Raw genomic sequence first — 16,926 nt, forward strand, 5'->3', positions numbered from 1 at the left:
GTCCCCTATGTTGTTTAACATCTATATGCGCCCCCTCGTCCAGATCGCCTGGAGGTGTGGGCTTGGGTGTCATCAATATGCTGATGATACCCAGCTCTATCTGATGTTGGGCGGCCAATCGGACTCTGGTCCCGATGACCTTCATCAGGCGTTGCAAGCTGTGGCTGGTTGGCTCAGACTGAGTCGGTTGAAATTAAACCCGGCAAAGACGGAGGTCCTGGGCCTGAGTCGGACCGGTCTTGGGTTGGGGCTCCCTCTCCCGGCCTTCGACGGGGTGCCGTTGGTGCCTGCGTAGGAGGTTAGGAGTTTGGGGGGTGCTCCTGGACTCCTCGTTGACGATGGAGGCCCAGGTGGCAACCACTTCCAGGGCGGCCTTTTACCATCTGCGGCTGGCTCGGCAGTTGGTTCCCTACCTTGACCGTGAAGACCTGGCCACTGTGATCCATGCAACGGTCACCTCGAGGCTTGACTACTGTAACGCTCTCTACTTAGGGCCGCCTCTGTCGCAAATCCGGAAGCTGCAGCTAGTGCAGAATGCTGTGGCCAGGCTAGCGGCTGGCTCGGCAGTTGGTTCCCTACCTTGACCGTGAAGACCTGGCCACTGTGATCCATGCAACGGTCACCTCGAGGCTTGACTACTGTAACGCTCTCTACTTAGGGCCGCCTCTGTCGCAAATCCGGAAGCTGCAGCTAGTGCAGAATGCTGTGGCCAGGCTGTTGATGGGCCTTTCTAGGCGAGACCACATCCAGCCCGGGCTGCAAGCGCTGCACTAGCTACCAATAGCATACCGGATTCGCTTCAAAGTGCTGGTTCTTACCTTTAAAGCCCTAAATGCCCGGGGTCTGGCTTACCTGAAGGACCGTCTCTTCCCGTATGTTCCCCCAAGAGCACTACGATCAGAGAGCCTCCATCTCCTGGAAGTTCCAGGTCCCCGAGAGGTTAAGTTTGCCCCTACTAGGGCCAGGGCGTTTTCGGTGGCAGCTCCTACCTTGTGGAACAAGCTCCCAGAGGAGATCTGGGCCCTGCGGGACCTTGTGCAGGGCCTGTAAGACGGAGCTCTTCCGCCAGGCTTTTGAGTAGGAGCCGCCGCCACCATCCCACCATCGTGGGGTGCAAGCATCGCCTGGCAGAAGCATATAGAACAGCGCTGCGGGAGACCGCGCTATTGAGACAGCTGGCCGCCGAACTGGGTTTATTGTTTCCCATCTTGGATGATTTGCATAGGAAGATCAGAGCACCTTGATTATTGTTTGGGTTTTATTGTGGTTTTAAATGTTGCTTATTTTATTGTATTTTATCTATTCATTTCGGCTCTGCCGCATGTTAGCCGCACTGAGCCATTGGGAGGGCGGGATACAAATCTAAAAAATAAAAATAAATAAATAAATAAATCCCCTCTTGAAGCTGTCGATGCTTGTAGCCACCACCACTTCCTGCAGCAGTGAATTAATTCCACATGTTAATTATGGAAAATTTTGTACTGAATATCACTGGCCAATTGCTCAGCGTCATCCGTGTAATCATAACTTAATAGAAATCCTTTGTGCTGCAGCAAGAGCGGTCCTTGCCAAATTTTGGAAAAGCGATAAGCAACCTACTATCTATGACTGGTTTTTAAAAATACAAGAATACTGCACAATGGACAAATTGTCAGACTCCTTATCAAAGAATGAGACAGAAAGTTATGGTTTGAAATTTGTGGAAATATGGTTCCCAGTCCTAGAATATTTAGCATCTCGTAATGAATTTAAATCTATTTTAGATGCCATAAATGTTGTATATTGATTTTTCTTTTTTACTACTCTTTATTATAATGTGACCTATTGTTCCTTGTACTGATTTAATTGCTTGCATGGTATGGTTAACATTTGTTAATTGCCTTTGTAATGTTTATACTTATTTGAAGTTTCTTGGACTTTTTCCTGTATATTTATTTGCTAGTTTACTTGTTCATTTACCTCAATAAAGTTTGGAAAAGTAAAAAAAAAAAATCCACATATTAATTACTCTTTGGGTGAAGAAGGACTTCCTTTTGTCTGTTCTAAGCCTACTGCTCATTAATTTCATTGCCTGCCCACAAGTTCTTGTGTTGTGAGAAAGGGAGAAAAGGACTTCTTTCTCTGCCTTCTCTATCCCATGCATAATTCTGTAAACCTCTATCATGTCACCCCTCAGCTGTCGTTTCTCCAGGCTAAAGAGCCCTAACCCCTTTAACCTTTCTTCATAGGGAAGGTGTTCCATCCCCTTAATAATTTTAGTTGTCCTTTTCTGCACTTTTTCCAATGCTATAATATTTTTTTGAGATGCAGATTTGCCGAGTGGTGCTTCTAGTTGGCAGGTGGTTTTCACCTTGAAACAGCCATTGCCAGAAGAACAGGTAACTTGCATACCTCCTTGAGCTGCATGCCTCATGCTACGGATGGAAGCAAATGTGGTTCTTTGGGTCAATGGTAATTGTGAATGTGGCTCTCTGTGACCCGCAGAGTAGGTACCACCGTCCTACATCTTTTTCCTTGATGGCTAAGTTTCTGGTCCTCAAGGTTTTTTAGCAAAACACTTAGACAGGATATAGCTCCAGTGAAACACAGGAACGCCAGAAGGCAGTACACCCTGCTGGGCTAACTGTTACAGTCTTATGCCCAGGCTGGCAACGGAGTTACCTATATTCTCTGGTTGCTGGACAGAGTGTACTAGTCCTTGTACAAAAGGCATATGCATGAACTTCCTGACCAATAGAGCGGTTTCTCAGTGGAACAGGTTTTCTCAGGCGGTGGTGGACTCTTCTTCTTTGGAGGTTTTCAAATAGAGGCAAGATGGCCATCTGACAGCAATGCTGATTCTGTGGACTTAGGCAGATCATGAGAGGGAGGGCAGGAATGGTTGCCTCAGTGCTTAGTTCTCGTGGCCCTTTCTAACATGCCCAGGGAAATGCTGATTGCCACTTTGGGGTCAGGCAGCAATTTTTTCTCCAGGCCAGTTTGGCCAGAGATCCTGGAGGGTTTTTTGTCATCCCCTGGGCCTGGAAGAGGGGCCACTGGGGGTGCAGGAGGGAGGTATTTGTGAATTCCCTGCATTGTGCAGGGGGTTTGACTAGATGACCCTGGAGTTCCCTTCCAACTCTATGATTCTATGAAAAGATAGTTTTGCACACAGGTTGAGTTTGCTGGACTAAGACGAGTGTCTGCAAAGAGACGTGCTATTTGGGAACAGGGTTTCTTTTCTGCCCCTTACAGCTACCTGACCCTTCCTCGTGGCCAGCTCACCTGCTGCCTGACACAGCTGCTGTCATCGAGCGCTCTCTCTCTCTCCCCGTTACTACACCACGCCTTGCTCAAAAAGCCCCAAGCAGAGCAAAGATTCCCTCCGACAACCTGGATCGGAATCACGCAGACAAAGTGAGCAAAGCAGATGCAGAACCGAAGCCAGTCTGCAAACATGGCATTTGAATTTGCCTAATTGGGTTTGCATGAAGAAGTGCAGGAGTGTCGCTTGGCATGGAAGACGAGGATTCCTTGCTGCAAAACCACACATGCCAACTGTGCCGATCTACCAGGGACAGACACTTCTTAAAACCCTAAGCTGTCTACTTTTGTCTTTGGAAAATGCCCTTTTTAACCTTTTGTTAGCATGAAACTCTTCAGAGTCCAGTCCTCTCCCTGGGTCTTAAGAAGTCAAATTTCTGAGCATGTATGGTGAGATGCCCTTGACCTGGATGGCCAAGGTTATCCCTACCTTGTCAGATGCTGGAATCCAGAGGGTTGGCCCCGGTTAACAGTTAGATGTGACACCACCAAGGAAGTCCAGGGTTGCTACGCAGAGGCAGGCAATGGCAAACCACCTCTGAACATCTCTTGCCTTGAAAACTGACAGGTCCGACAGCAACAGCACAGCTGATCTGCCTTGGTCCAGAAGCCTGTGAGGGTGACCAGTGCCATCTCCATCCCGTGGTCTGGGTGAAAGCCAGACTGGAAGGGATGTAAAATGGAAGCGTAATCAAAAAAGCCCTGCAATTGAACCACCACTGCCCTCTCTATTATCTTGCCCAAATATGGCAAGTTGGAGACTGGCCGATAGTTGGCCAATTCAGCTGGGTCTAGAGATGGCTTTTTCGAGAGAGGTCAGACCACTGCTTCCTTAAGTGCCTCGGGGAACAGTCCCTCCAAAAAGGACTTGTTGATAATCTCCCACAAGGCACCTCGAAACCCCTCGTGTCCAGCTTTAATTAGCCACGAAGGGCACGGATCAAGGAAGCAGGTGGTAGGGCGGACAGTTAGGAGCAATTTGACGACTTCCTTTTGGCTGAGCAGACCGAAATGATCCATAACTTGACCAGAAGACGTGCATGGAGCCTCGAGTTCACTCACTGTATCAACTGCAGTGGGGAGGTCATGGCGGAGCAACAGGACTTTATCTGCAAAATAGCTCGCAAAGGCCTCACAGCCAATGGCCAATTCCCTAGTGTTTGGTTAGCCTTGTGGCAGAGTAGTAACGGACTGAATCGTTCTAAACAATTGGGCTGGGCGTGAGCTTGCAGACGCAATCATAGCCATATGGTACTCACTTTTTGCGGCTTGGATTGCCATCTTATAGGATCTCATAAACGTCCTATAAGACGTTCTTGTAACTTCGTTGCGAGTCCGCCGCCACTGTCTCTCTAACCGTCTTCGCTCTCGCTTCATCAGCCGCAACTCCTGAGTAAACCATGGAGCGAGCCTACAGCGAGGGCACAGAGGGTGTCGGGGAAGCCACTGAAATCCCCCCTACCTAAACCTTGCCCTCTTCAGGCTCCACCCCCCAAATCTCCAGGTATTTCCCAATCTGGAGCTGGCAACCCCACTCACAACTGATTGCATGATCTGGAGAGGACCCAGGGTGAAACATAAGGTATCACTGGGCTATGCTGCAGCACATGATCTGCACCTGCACCTACTCGGGGAACAGAAGCCCCAGATCACAGACAAAGGCAAAGGGTGCACATGGCCCATGTGAGCTTTCCATCCAGCCCTTGAGCGGCTCAACAATTAGCCAGGACCGCAGCTCACTCCTGAAAAATTAGTCAGCAACCATTAAGAGGGGCAGAAGAGGACAGAGAGCCACACCTGGCTTATTAGTAGCTTTTGGAAGCTCCGAGTTGCAGTCCTTTCTTGGTACACTTTTTGGGGAGGATGCCCCAGGCTAGCATGATCTCATTAGATCTCGGAAGCTAGGCAGGGTTGGCCCTGGTTGGTACTTGGACGGGAGACCCCCAAGGAAATCGAAGGTCGCAATGCAGAGGCAGGCCATGGCAAACCACTTCTGCTCATCTCTTTCCTCAAAAACCCTACGGGCTCACCTTGAATCGGCTGCAGCTTGGCAGTGCTTTATACACACAGAAACCCCATTGAGTTCAGCCCCTGATTTTCTACGCAGTTGGGTCACTTGGAGCACATTAATGAATGCTATAAAAGCCGCCTACCCCCTACTTGGGAAAAGTGTCCCGATCTCATCATCTGGAGGTTATTCTTTAAAAGTTCAGGTTCACAAAATTACAAAGGTCATTTCAACATCAAACTGTTCACTAACAATATCAGAAGAACAGCAACCAAAAAAAGCATACTCAATATGATTTCACGCAACTCCAGCCAAACTGACTTTAGACCGGTGAACCACAACTCAGCTTGCGCATGGGACACGATCAGATTGGGTTAAATGTAATAAAAATAATTTGCCTGGGAAGGACAGAAGCTTTTCGCAGTATCCCCAATCCTCCACGTTTCCCAGTTAAGGGGAAAACGGTGTTCACACAGATTACAAAGATGATTTGATTCCAATGGTAATGAGAGAAAGGAATTTTACTTACAAAAATAGAAGCACATCTTGCATGACATAGTAAGTATATGTACCTAAATGTAGGTGCATTTAACTTATTGTGAACATATTAACTTCAAAAAACGTTAACTTGCTATAGTCCCAAGCAATGCTCCCTCTAAGCTGTGGAGTCTCCTGAGCAAAGATTCTACTTTGTGAGCTACTGGGGGGGGGGGGGGGGGGGGGGGGGGGGAGAGAGAGAGAGAGAGAGAGAGAGAGAGAGAGAGAGAGAGAGAGAATCCTCTTAACCCTTTCCCTCCCAGATCCTTTTGCATGCAAAGTTACAATATCCAGCAGGTCAATGGCATGGCAAGTTAATATTACAGGCAACACTGTCAGCCTACAAGCCTCTATCACGGAGATGTGGTTCTAAGCAGACAATGTTTCATTCCCACCCCTTTGATTCTTTAGAATAAGAACATTCTTGCTTGTTCTTTTAAAACCTATGATTTAAAGATTGTTTGTATAATACAGGATGAAACCGAATGCCTTTGGATGAATATTCATGGAATTATTATCCTCCCCGTGAGGCTGGGAAACGGATTATTTGCTTTCTCTTGTTCTAGCTGGCTCTATTTCTATTTTCCATTTGTAACTAAATGCCATTGGAAAAAGACCAGCCAGTCAAAACAGATTTGGCCGGTGTGTCGTTTTTGCTCCAGCATTTGTGTGACCGCAGAGGCACGTTGATCACTTTGTCTGTATTAATTTGCATTTCACACACATGTACTTTATTACTCTTGCAAAACTAGAAGTTGCAGTTGGATTTTCTACATTGTCTTTGCAGAGCAATAAAATGAATATTTTTTTAAAAAAAGAAGTTAAATACACTTTTAGAAAAAGCAAAAAAGTCTAGACCTAGGTGTTTCAATGACCTGTATCCAACCAGTCTTTCTGCTGATAAAAAACATTGTAGGGTCCTAGGGCTGTCAACTCTGGGTTTGGAAATACCTGGAGATTTGAGGGTGAAGCCTGGGTGAGAGGGAGGTTTAGGGAGGGGCGGGGACTTGGTAGGGTATGATGCCATACAGTCCACCTTCCAAAGCAGCCATTTGTTCCAGGAGAGGTGGAATAAATGTTTTAGATAATAAATACATGATTGATATAGTCTGGAGTTGTAATTCCGGGATATCTCCAGCCCTCACGTGGAGGCTGGCAACCCTAAGGAGTCAAACAAACAAAAACAAACAAACGGACTGCTCTGGGGATTACAGGATCTGTACGCACAAAAGCAACGTGGGTTGAATTAAGAAGGGGAGCCTGGTGAGAATGAGCAAGAAACCTGGCTGGATCCAACTTGTTGCATGTATCTGTAGTAAAACTATATAGCTGTTGTGAATTTCAGTGAGTTTACCAGTTTTCCCACTTGGTCTTGCCCGCTAAGGTCATCTTCCAAGGCCCTGCTTCAGGTCCCCCAGCTTCTAAAACTAAGCAGGTGGCAACCCGACAGGGCCTTTTTAGCGGTGGCACCAAAACTATGGAACTCTCTCCTTCAGTCACTGTCTTCCACCAGCGGGGGGAAGCTTATTTAATCTAGAATTCCCCCAATAATCCCTCCTTCTTGCCTTACATTTTAATTACTGTCTTATGTGTTTGTAATATATATTTTAGTTTTGTTTTTTGTTTTTATGATATGTTTGGTTTCAACTATTCGCTACCTCGGTGGCCCTCACTGAGCTGAAAGGCCACATACAAATTCTGTAAAATGAATGGATAATAAATAGTAAGCCTTCTCACCTCAGCCCCTGCCACACATGTTCACGAGGTCCCATAATCCCCACCGCAGCCTTTTAGCATTTAAATCGCCCCCTTTCTCCCTCTTTTCCCAGACCAATTTCCCACAAGCGCTGCTCCATGCTTGCTCTTCCCCTTTGCCCCATGGTACGTGTCAAGTTCACATAAGCTGCGTAGCAGCTTGTGTGAAATTGACATGTACCATGGGGCAAAAGGGAAGAGCGAGCGCGGAGCAGCGCTTGTGGGAAACCGGCCCCAGTGAAAACGCTCCTAGCAATGCATCCAACCCACTCTGCTGCTGAATATACCATTGCCATGCAAAATCTGTAACCTAACTTTTTTGAGCACAGAACAAAATGTTTCATTAGAGGCATATTTCTTCAGATTTCTGCAGTTCTAATCCGTTGGTTATTGGACGTCCCATCCTGTCGACTGTATTTGACTTATACTTTGTAATGCACCTTGAGCTTCAGTGAGAAAAGCAGACTGAAGAAGTGTGCATGCACGCGACTGAACCTGAAGAAGTGTGCATGCACGCGAAAGCTTTTTATACCCAGAATTAAACTTTGTTGAAGCTGTCAGTGGACTCAAACTTTGATAAATAAAAAATCCAATTTGCTTGCACTGGTATAAGAGCATAAGAACCTGCTCCCCCTCCCGTTCCATGCAATCCTCTGCTAACCATAGAAAGTATGGCTACCTGCGCTACAGAAACCAGAGGTGGGAAGACATTTTGGCCCATTAATAAAGGCACAGTGTGTGGAAGTAGGCGGCTGAAGATTTTTCTTGGCATGAAGATAAGGAACATCACCTGCTGTTTGCTGCAGATTAAACTGATATTATAGGGACAGCCGGAGGGACCAGTTTAAAAGCTGGTAACCGCACTTTTTTGGTGTTGTTCAGTTGCACAGTCGAGTCCGACTCTTCGCGACCCCATGGACCAGATCACGCCAGGCCCTCCTGTCTTCCGCTGTCCTCTGAAGTTTGCTCAATTTCATGTTTAAAGTATTTGAGCTTCAGTTTCATTATCTGGCCTTCCAGGGAACAGTCAGGGTTGATTTCTTTGAGGATTGACTGATTTGTTCTTCTTGCAGTCCAGGGACTCTCAAGAGTCTTCTCCAGCACCATAGTTCAAAAGAATCTATTCTTCGGCGCTCAGCCTTCCTTATAGTCCAACTCTCGCAGCCATACATGACTACTGGGAATACCATTGCTTTGACCATGAGGACTTTTGTTGGCAGGATGATGTCTCTACTTTTTATCATGCTGTTTAGGTTCGCCATCGCTTTCCTCCCAAGGAGCAGGCGTCTTTTAGTTTCATGGCTGCTGTCACAGTCTGCGGTGATCTGGGATCCCAGGAACGTGAAGTCTGTCACTACTTCCACGACTTCCCCTTCTATTTGCCAAGGAGTGATGGGGCCGGATGCCATGATCTTAGTTTTTTTTATGTTGAGCTTCAAGCCCACTTTTGCGCTCTCCTCTTTTACTCTGAGCAAGAGGCTCTTTAGGTCCTCTTCACTTTCTGTTATTAGAGTGGTATCGTCTGCACATCTGAGGTTGTTGATCTTTGTCCCAGCAATCTTAATTCCCGCTTGTGATTCATCCAGGCCAGCATTTTGCATGATGTACTCTGCATATATATTAAATAAGCAAGGTGACAATATACATCCTTGTCATTCTCCTTTTCCTATGCTAAACCAATCAGTTGCTCCATATCCGGGTCTAACTGTCGCTTCTTGACCCTTATACAGGTTAGTACAAGATTAAAGGAATAAAGGCATAGTTCTTACATTGTCTCCTCTGTTGCTTGTGAGTTTCCGTTGAATATAAGAACATAAGAGACGCCAATGTTGGATCAGGCCAATGGCCCATCTAGTCCAACACTCTGTCACACAGTGGCCAAAAATACCAGGTGCCATCAGGAGGTCCACCGGTGGGGCCAGGACATTAGAAGCCCTCCCATTAATTAATTAAAAGAACCCTCACTGCAGGGTCGCAGTGAGGGAGCCAACAAAAAAGCCTTCTTAGTGCAGTCCTGAACACCCTTCTAAGGCCACAGATTTGCAAGAGTAACTCTTTTTATTAGAGATGGGGTTGCCACCTCTGGGTTGGGAAATACCTGGGGATTTAGGGGGTGGAGCCTAAAGAGGGTGGGGTTTGGGGAGGGGAGGCTTCAGAAGGGTATAATTACTATAGAGTCCACCCTCCAAAGCAGCCATTTTTTCCAAGGGAGCTGATCTTGGTCATCGGCAGATAATTGTAATAGCAGGAGATCTCCAGGTGCCGCGTGGAGGCTGCCCGCCCTCGTTAGAGGACATAGAAAATTGTAAGAATACCGTGAAGCAAGCTAACAATACATTGCATATGTTGTGATAAAACAATTCAACGCGTAGTGAATTGTAATAATAGGGAACCAATAGAATTTATAAACACAGAAGGTAGAAGATATCAGAACATATCATCCAAGGCAAGAACAACTCAAAAAGCAAACGGCGACACCAATTTAAGGACCAATTTAAGGACCACCTAATGATGAGTACATAATACACAATATAGAAGCTGAAGTCTCTATTATGTACTGTGTACCTTCTATACTTATAAATACTATTGAATCCCTGTTATTAATTCACTATGTGTTGGATTAAATTATTTTATCACAACATATGTGATATATCGAGAAGAAGAAAGAGGAGGAGGAGGAGGAGGAGATTGGATTTATACCCCACCCTTCACTCGGAGTCTCAGATCCTTCAAGTGAGTATCTCTGTCTGAGGGGTTGGAGCAGTTGCGACTAAAGTCCACCCCATTACCCACTACGCCTTGCTGGGGTTCGTGCAGGACCTTTGCAATGAATGAGACCTGCATTTACGATATTGGATGGCACTCGATTCAAAGGGGCTTTCGGAGACACACTTCTCACGGGATTACATATTTGCATTTCTTTAACATTCTTTTTAAAAGCAGAGAATCTCTGACACTGAGTAGCCCCACTCAGGTTTTTAGAATCACCACCTAACAACAGGAATTACATAAACCAGACTAAGCACCTGCAGTGGGAAAGCCCTGTTCAGGAGACAGACACTTTTCAGAATTCCACGCTGCCGACCATCTGTCAAACACAGCCACTCACACTGAGTCATCTGCCTTGGGTGTTAAAAATAGGCTCGAGCTTAGTGGCTTTCCATTAAAAAAAGAATGCAGCATATGGTTGTGTGTGGATATGACAAAGCAACACGTTTCTCAGACAAAGAACACCACAATGGCCTTGGCTAGGCTAGCCAATAGGAAACTCACAAGCACAATACAGTTTATAATTAAAGGTAGCCTGCCTCTGACCATGGAGGTTCCATTTTAGCTTTTATGACGTTTCGAGTTATCAATAGATCTATCCTCCCATTAATAAGTTTGGACTGTGCAAACAGTGAGGCTGGGTCCTTTGGGAAAGATGGCAGCCTCTCCTGAGGAGCACCTTAAGTATCCCGAGAGCCCTTAAGACAATATTTCAGAATTTCAGAATTTTAACGAGCAGAAGGCATAAAAGGTGTTCAGAGGAGTTCCCGAAAAGGAGAGTTAATAACAGATAACTGGGGATAACTGCTGGAGATCTCCAGCAACCCATGCTTGGAAATCTCCAGCAACTGCCACATCCACAGGAGCAAGGATGTTTCCTAAAATAATCAACATAACTCAAGCGATTTGATCAAGGGTTATTTCCTGCAGGAGCGCACAGGAGTGGTGCTCCGGAAGTAAAGAGCCCAGGGGGCGGGCACATGCAACAAGCCCCGCCCCCTGCTCCCAGCAGCCCTCAATCAGAGCAAGAAGCAGTCAGGTAAGTTGTAGAGGCCCCCCCCAGTCCAAAACAGTCCAGTGGCACCTTTAAGAACAAGTTTTATTCAAGTACAAGCTCTCCCTCCTCTGCAAGGACAGATCTGCACGTTCCCCCCACCATAGCTAGCAATCCAGAACAGCCCAGTGGAGCCTGAGCAGTGGTTGTTGCGTTCTGACACACGTCCGGTGATGTCAGGGGGAGTGGCATATGCAAATAAGTTATGTTAATGAGTTATGCTAATGAGCTCCTGCACCTCTTTTTCTACAAAATGACCCCTGGGTTTGATCAAACTGCACCTCACCTTTTGCCATAGTTCAATAACTGACTTTTCTGAGGTTCTGCAATAAAATAGTGACAGAGGTAAGCATCAGAGAAAGCAGAGCGGGGGTTCCTCTTGCTTTCAGGGTCTCTACTAAACATTATTTTCCTGTTCCAAGATTCAGACACTAAAACATGAGGGCACATCGTGGCAGGGCCAGCTCCAGATTTTTGTGCGTCCTAGGGTGAGAGAGTCTAACCAGGCCCCCTTTCCCAGTGTGAGTCCCTGTTGAGAAGAAAAACAGGGTACAAATGAAGTAAATAAACAAGTACCTCAGAAGAACCCTAAGAGGTAGGTCAGAAAAAGCATCAGTGACTCAGCGAGCCTAGATTAAGGCTGAGTGATGAGGCCCACCGGAAGCTCTAACTCAGGGGTGTCGAACTCATTTGTTATGAGGGCCGGATGTGACATAAATGAGACCTTGTTGGGCCGGGCCATGTGTGTCATAAAATGTAATGCCAGGTAGCAGAGATATAAACTTTATAAAGGACACAAACACAAAGGGGTTTTCTTTTACTTAAAATTAAAACATGCTTAAAACATCAGCACTGTTGCAATATTTTGTTTATTTAACAGTGTCTGATAACTGACACCTCTTGCTCTGAATTACTGCATCAAAATGTCTGTGCTGTTGCAATCCTGAGTATGCTGTTCAGGTGTGTATCTGTAAGCTGCAAACCTACAATGACGTACCAGCAGCAGAACTGGAAGAGGAATGAGAAGACAGCCAGTTCCACTGCGGGCCTAATAGAAGCCCTCTGGGGGCCTCATCTGGCCCCCGGGCCGCATATTTGACACCCATGCTCTAACTGGCTGGCAAGTGCCCACCTAAGCCTACCCATGATGCCAGCCCTGCACTTTGATTCTAGAGCTGAAAACAGGACCCAGGAATTTGGAAGCAACTGGCCCCAGAACTTTGATTTTTGTACCACACACACACACACACACACACACACACACACACACACACACACACAAAAGACTAATGCAATTTTCTGACATATCCAACAAAAACATTATTCTGAAGTCCTGGGGAGTTACGAGTACTGGCAAGACTCCATTTGGAATAACAGCACATTCAGTTCTGAGCACCGCTGCTTAAGACACAACATTGACAGCATGGGGGGGGGGGGGGAATCCAGAAGAGGACTATGAGGGATATTTGCTAAAAAAGCAAATTGTTCAAAGGACGGGAGAGGGTAGAGAGCTGATTTAGCCTAGAGAAAAGTTTATTACAGAGCACTTTAAAAAAAAAAAAAAGGAAGGATGATACTTTGATGGTTTATTCTACAAGACCTCTGCAAGAAGAAGGGGGAGATCTGCAAGGAGATGAAATGAAATGGATTTCAGCTGACTCGGAGATAGATTCAGGATAAACATTTGGAAGAATTAGCAAAACGTTTAGGGAGGCCTTGCACGTGTGAAGAAGCCAAAAATAGATCTGACACCACAGGCATCACTTTCATTCTCCCTGATGTCAGCTCAATGCTTTTCAGTAGCGCCAGTTCATGCATCGGGGATGTCAACAGCTGGTTAGCACATTTCTTTGTTTAGAAAATGTATAGGCCACCTTTTTTGGGATACCTGCTAGGCACAGGTATGCAGTTGGATTTCTCTACATTTCTTGTTGCAGGCTCGGTCACTGTAAATGTGTGAATGCATGTCATGGAAGACACATTGTGCTTGGGATGGGGAGTTCTATCTGTGGTGTTAGTTAGGAACATGACGGTCCATTCACAGATGCAAGGAATCTGTGATGTATTCGTGTGGAAGCCAGCTCCAGGTATCAGCAGGGGTATAGGTCTCCCTAGAGCAACCCCTATAAGCTGCAGTGAATCAACACTTCATCTCTACTTCCTCCTCCACATTTCTGTTAATGCCAGGGTCCAACTCTGTCCGTAAAATGGGACAAAATGTACCAAATGCCTTCCTCTTCGTGCCCTCTGCCAACTTTCTCTCAACCCTTTTGATTTCCTTTTCCTTGCAACAGGGCAAAATTGCCAGCCACCCCTGGGCCAAATTTCTGACATCTCTGGTTGAAAACCTTAAGTGCTTGTAGAATCACAGAACCGCAGAATCATAGAGCTGGGAGGGACCTCCAGAGTCATCTAGTCCAACTCCCTGCACAATACATGAAATTCACAAATACCTCTTCCCTCACTGCGCCAGTGACCCCTGTTCGATGTCCAGAAGATATAGATCTTTGCAAGGGGGCAAAGTCCTCCAACCCCACCCCATCTGTCTTTGCCAGAGGCCCACATTTGCCCCGTCTTCAGATGCATGCTGACAGTCAAAATTCAACCTCTGATCATCCATTCTTGCTTGCCATTAGTTAAAATCTACCTAAGTTTGCCCCCAACTGCCTCTGAAAGAAGAACATAAGAGCCCTATTGGAGCAGACCAGTGGTCCATCTAGTCCAGCATCCTGTCTCACACAGTGGCCAACCAGTTCCTCTGGACGGCAAACAACACCACAGAGAGCTGAGGCCTTCCATTGATAAGAACATGAGGAAAACCCTGCTGGATCAGACCAACAGTCCATCTAGTCCAGCTTCCTGCCTCACACAGTGGCCAACCAGTTCGTCTGGATGGCCAACAACAGGGCATAGAAGCCAGGGGCTTCCACTGGTAAGAACATAAGAAGAGACCTGCTGGAGCAGACCAGTGGTGCATCTAGTCCAGCATCCTGTCTCACACAGTAGCCAACTAGTTCCTCTGGATGTCCAACAACAGGGCATGGAGGTTGAGGCCTTCCCTTGATGTTGCCTCCTGGCTCTGGGATTCAAAGGGCAATGTGCCTCTAAACACAACATCCTCATCTGTCTTTACCCTGGGGTAACAAACATCTCATAAAGTCAACACATGTTCTCCAAATCTAAGTATTTCACCGGCGGGGAGAAAGGGGAGTTCCCACATGCACCTCTTCCTTCTTGATCCAGAAAGGGCAAACCCGAACCCCCAAACCGTCCCCCCCCCCGCCCCATCAAACTTCTCTGCGGTAGAACTGCCCACCCACCACTCTCTCAGCCCCAAACGCAAAATCAAATGGATCTGAAAACCGGGGAATGGGGGGGGGGGAATCCCTCTCTGCCCCGCCCCGCTTCTTGCCGCCCTCCCGAATCACTTGTCTTCCGCATCTGTCCCATTCGCAACATCTGCCCGGCCTCTCCGCTCACTGGCCAACCGCGGGACAAAGTCCAAAAAAGAGGCCCCTCTCCCGGAGAAGATGCAGAGGTGCCTTCCCAAACGCAAAGGCAGGAACGCCTTGCCACCAGCCCCTGGGAAGAAACCCGGACGAGAAGACAGCACTCACTCCCACCTCATTTTCAACGCCACCCCCCAAGTCCCTACCTGCTTGCATGCAGCAAGAGTTGCGGTCTCCCTTGCAACTCCCCGCTTGTTGTGGGTTTTTCTCCCCCCCTCTCTCTTTGCAATTCCTGCACCACCAGCTGCTGTTGCTGCTGCTGCTGCAAACCGGAACCAGGAAGCCGCGGCCAAGCGAAGCCCAAAGAAGCCAGCCAGCCTAGCAGCCGGCGCCTCTCCCTCTCTGTGTTCGGGAGTGGAGCCACCTCAGGCAGCCTGCGTGTGCCCGGCTCTCCGATGCCCCCCTGCCTCTCGGAGGACTGCTGCGGAACGGCCCGCTGGCTCTCTCCCCGGGGAGCTTTGGAGTTCTTCCAGCTCGCAGCCCGGACGGGACCATCTCGCCAGCCAGCCCCCTCCTCAGCTCGATGGGGGCCTTCTTGTTCCCCGGGGGGGCTCAAAGGCATGGGGGGGGGGGGGAGAGAGACGCTGATCTCACCAACAAGAAGAAAGATCCCCGTGGATCCCAATAACCATTCTCTGGCATGCAGCAGCAGGACACCTGTTTTGCGGCCATGTAAGGCTGAGGTTGCCAACCGGCCTGGAGAAAAAGATACCCGGTCCTTTCAACAGAGGCTTCGTGGGATGCGGTTCCCCTAGTGGTGTTTTTGACCTCCGTGGTTGCAAAGGGGTAGCTGTGTTAGTCTGTTATGGCAATTTAAAAAAAACCCAAAAATAAAAACGTCCTGTGGCACTTTAAAGACTAACAACATTTATTGCAATATCTGCCTGGAGAAGGGAGCTGTGGCTCACAGAAGCTCATACGGAAATAAATGTTGATAGGTCAAGATGGGTGGCCGTGTTAGTCTGTCTGTAGCAGTAGAAAAGAGCCACAGTCCAGGAGCACCTTAAAGACTAACAACATTTGTAGTGAGGTATGGGCTTTCGTGAGTCACTGCTTCGGATGTGGCTAGAATGTGAGTCCATCTGTCCATATCTGAAATCGCTACGCTCTACAAGTCTGTCTGTAGCAGTAGAAATGAGCAAGAGTCCAGCAGCACCTTAAAGACTCAGGTTCTACTAGACTCTTGCTCTTTTCTACTAGAGATACATGTTGTTAGTCTTTAAGATGCCACTAGAGAAGGTTCCCACTCTCGTGGCTTTCCATAGACTAGGCAAAACTGAATTATTCAAGAAGGATTTTCCATACAGGCAATAGGGTTGCACAGTACTAAATGATTCACAAAGTTCTTTGGAAAAATGGTTAGGGACAGTGGTCTATAGTACTGTGTATAGCTGGTTGAAACTGGGATCCTGCTATGGAATTTCGCATCACTTAATGTGTCATGTTAGTGTGGTGTGGGCTTATTATGACACATTTCAGTTGAAGGCATTAATGGAGATGGAATGGAGGATGAAGGATAAATGGGTAAGATTTGAATCTGCAATCAATAAGGGGGTAGGCAGCTATGGAATCTACACTAGAGATTTGTGAAAGGAGATAGGGAAGGCAATGGGTCCAAGGAAATCAGCTTTGATGGTTTGGAAGAAGTGCAGGGCGATTCTGTTGCCTCAAACTTCAAAGTGGACCCCACTTAAGTATATTTGGGAGAAGGAGATGAACCCGAAATTTTGGGAAGTCCTTAAGGAGGAAGGTATAACTAGAGTCAAGGATATGTATAACCCTCAAGGGACTCTCCTACCACTTCAGGAGCTGAACCAAAAAATAGGGGAAAGTTACTGGCTAAATTTAAGGGGATTATCACATTTAATTAAACAAGATAAGTATATAGAAGCTATAAAAAGGGAAGACAATAATTTAGAACAGGTATTATATGTGGATGAAATAAGGAAAGGATTAGCAGGGAAAATTTACCTTAAATTGGTGAAAGATAA

The 16,926-nt window shown here is 46.9% G+C and overlaps 1 protein-coding gene across 1 annotated transcript in view; it reads right to left on the minus strand.

The window, feature by feature from the left end:
- Nucleotides 1-15,141, minus strand: part of OSBPL7 (oxysterol binding protein like 7) — a 60,122-nt gene extending 44,981 nt beyond the window's left edge. The window contains exon 1 of the mRNA XM_015412431.1: nucleotides 15,082-15,141. The gene's annotated coding sequence lies outside the window, so the exon portion shown is untranslated. The remainder of the gene's footprint in view (nucleotides 1-15,081) is intronic.
- Nucleotides 15,142-16,926: the final 1,785 nt, after the last annotated feature.

This window comes from Gekko japonicus, unplaced genomic scaffold (genome assembly GCF_001447785.1).
Source record: "Gekko japonicus isolate JY-2015 unplaced genomic scaffold, Gekko_japonicus_V1.1 scaffold8, whole genome shotgun sequence".
Lineage (NCBI taxonomy): Eukaryota > Metazoa > Chordata > Lepidosauria > Squamata > Gekkonidae > Gekko > Gekko japonicus.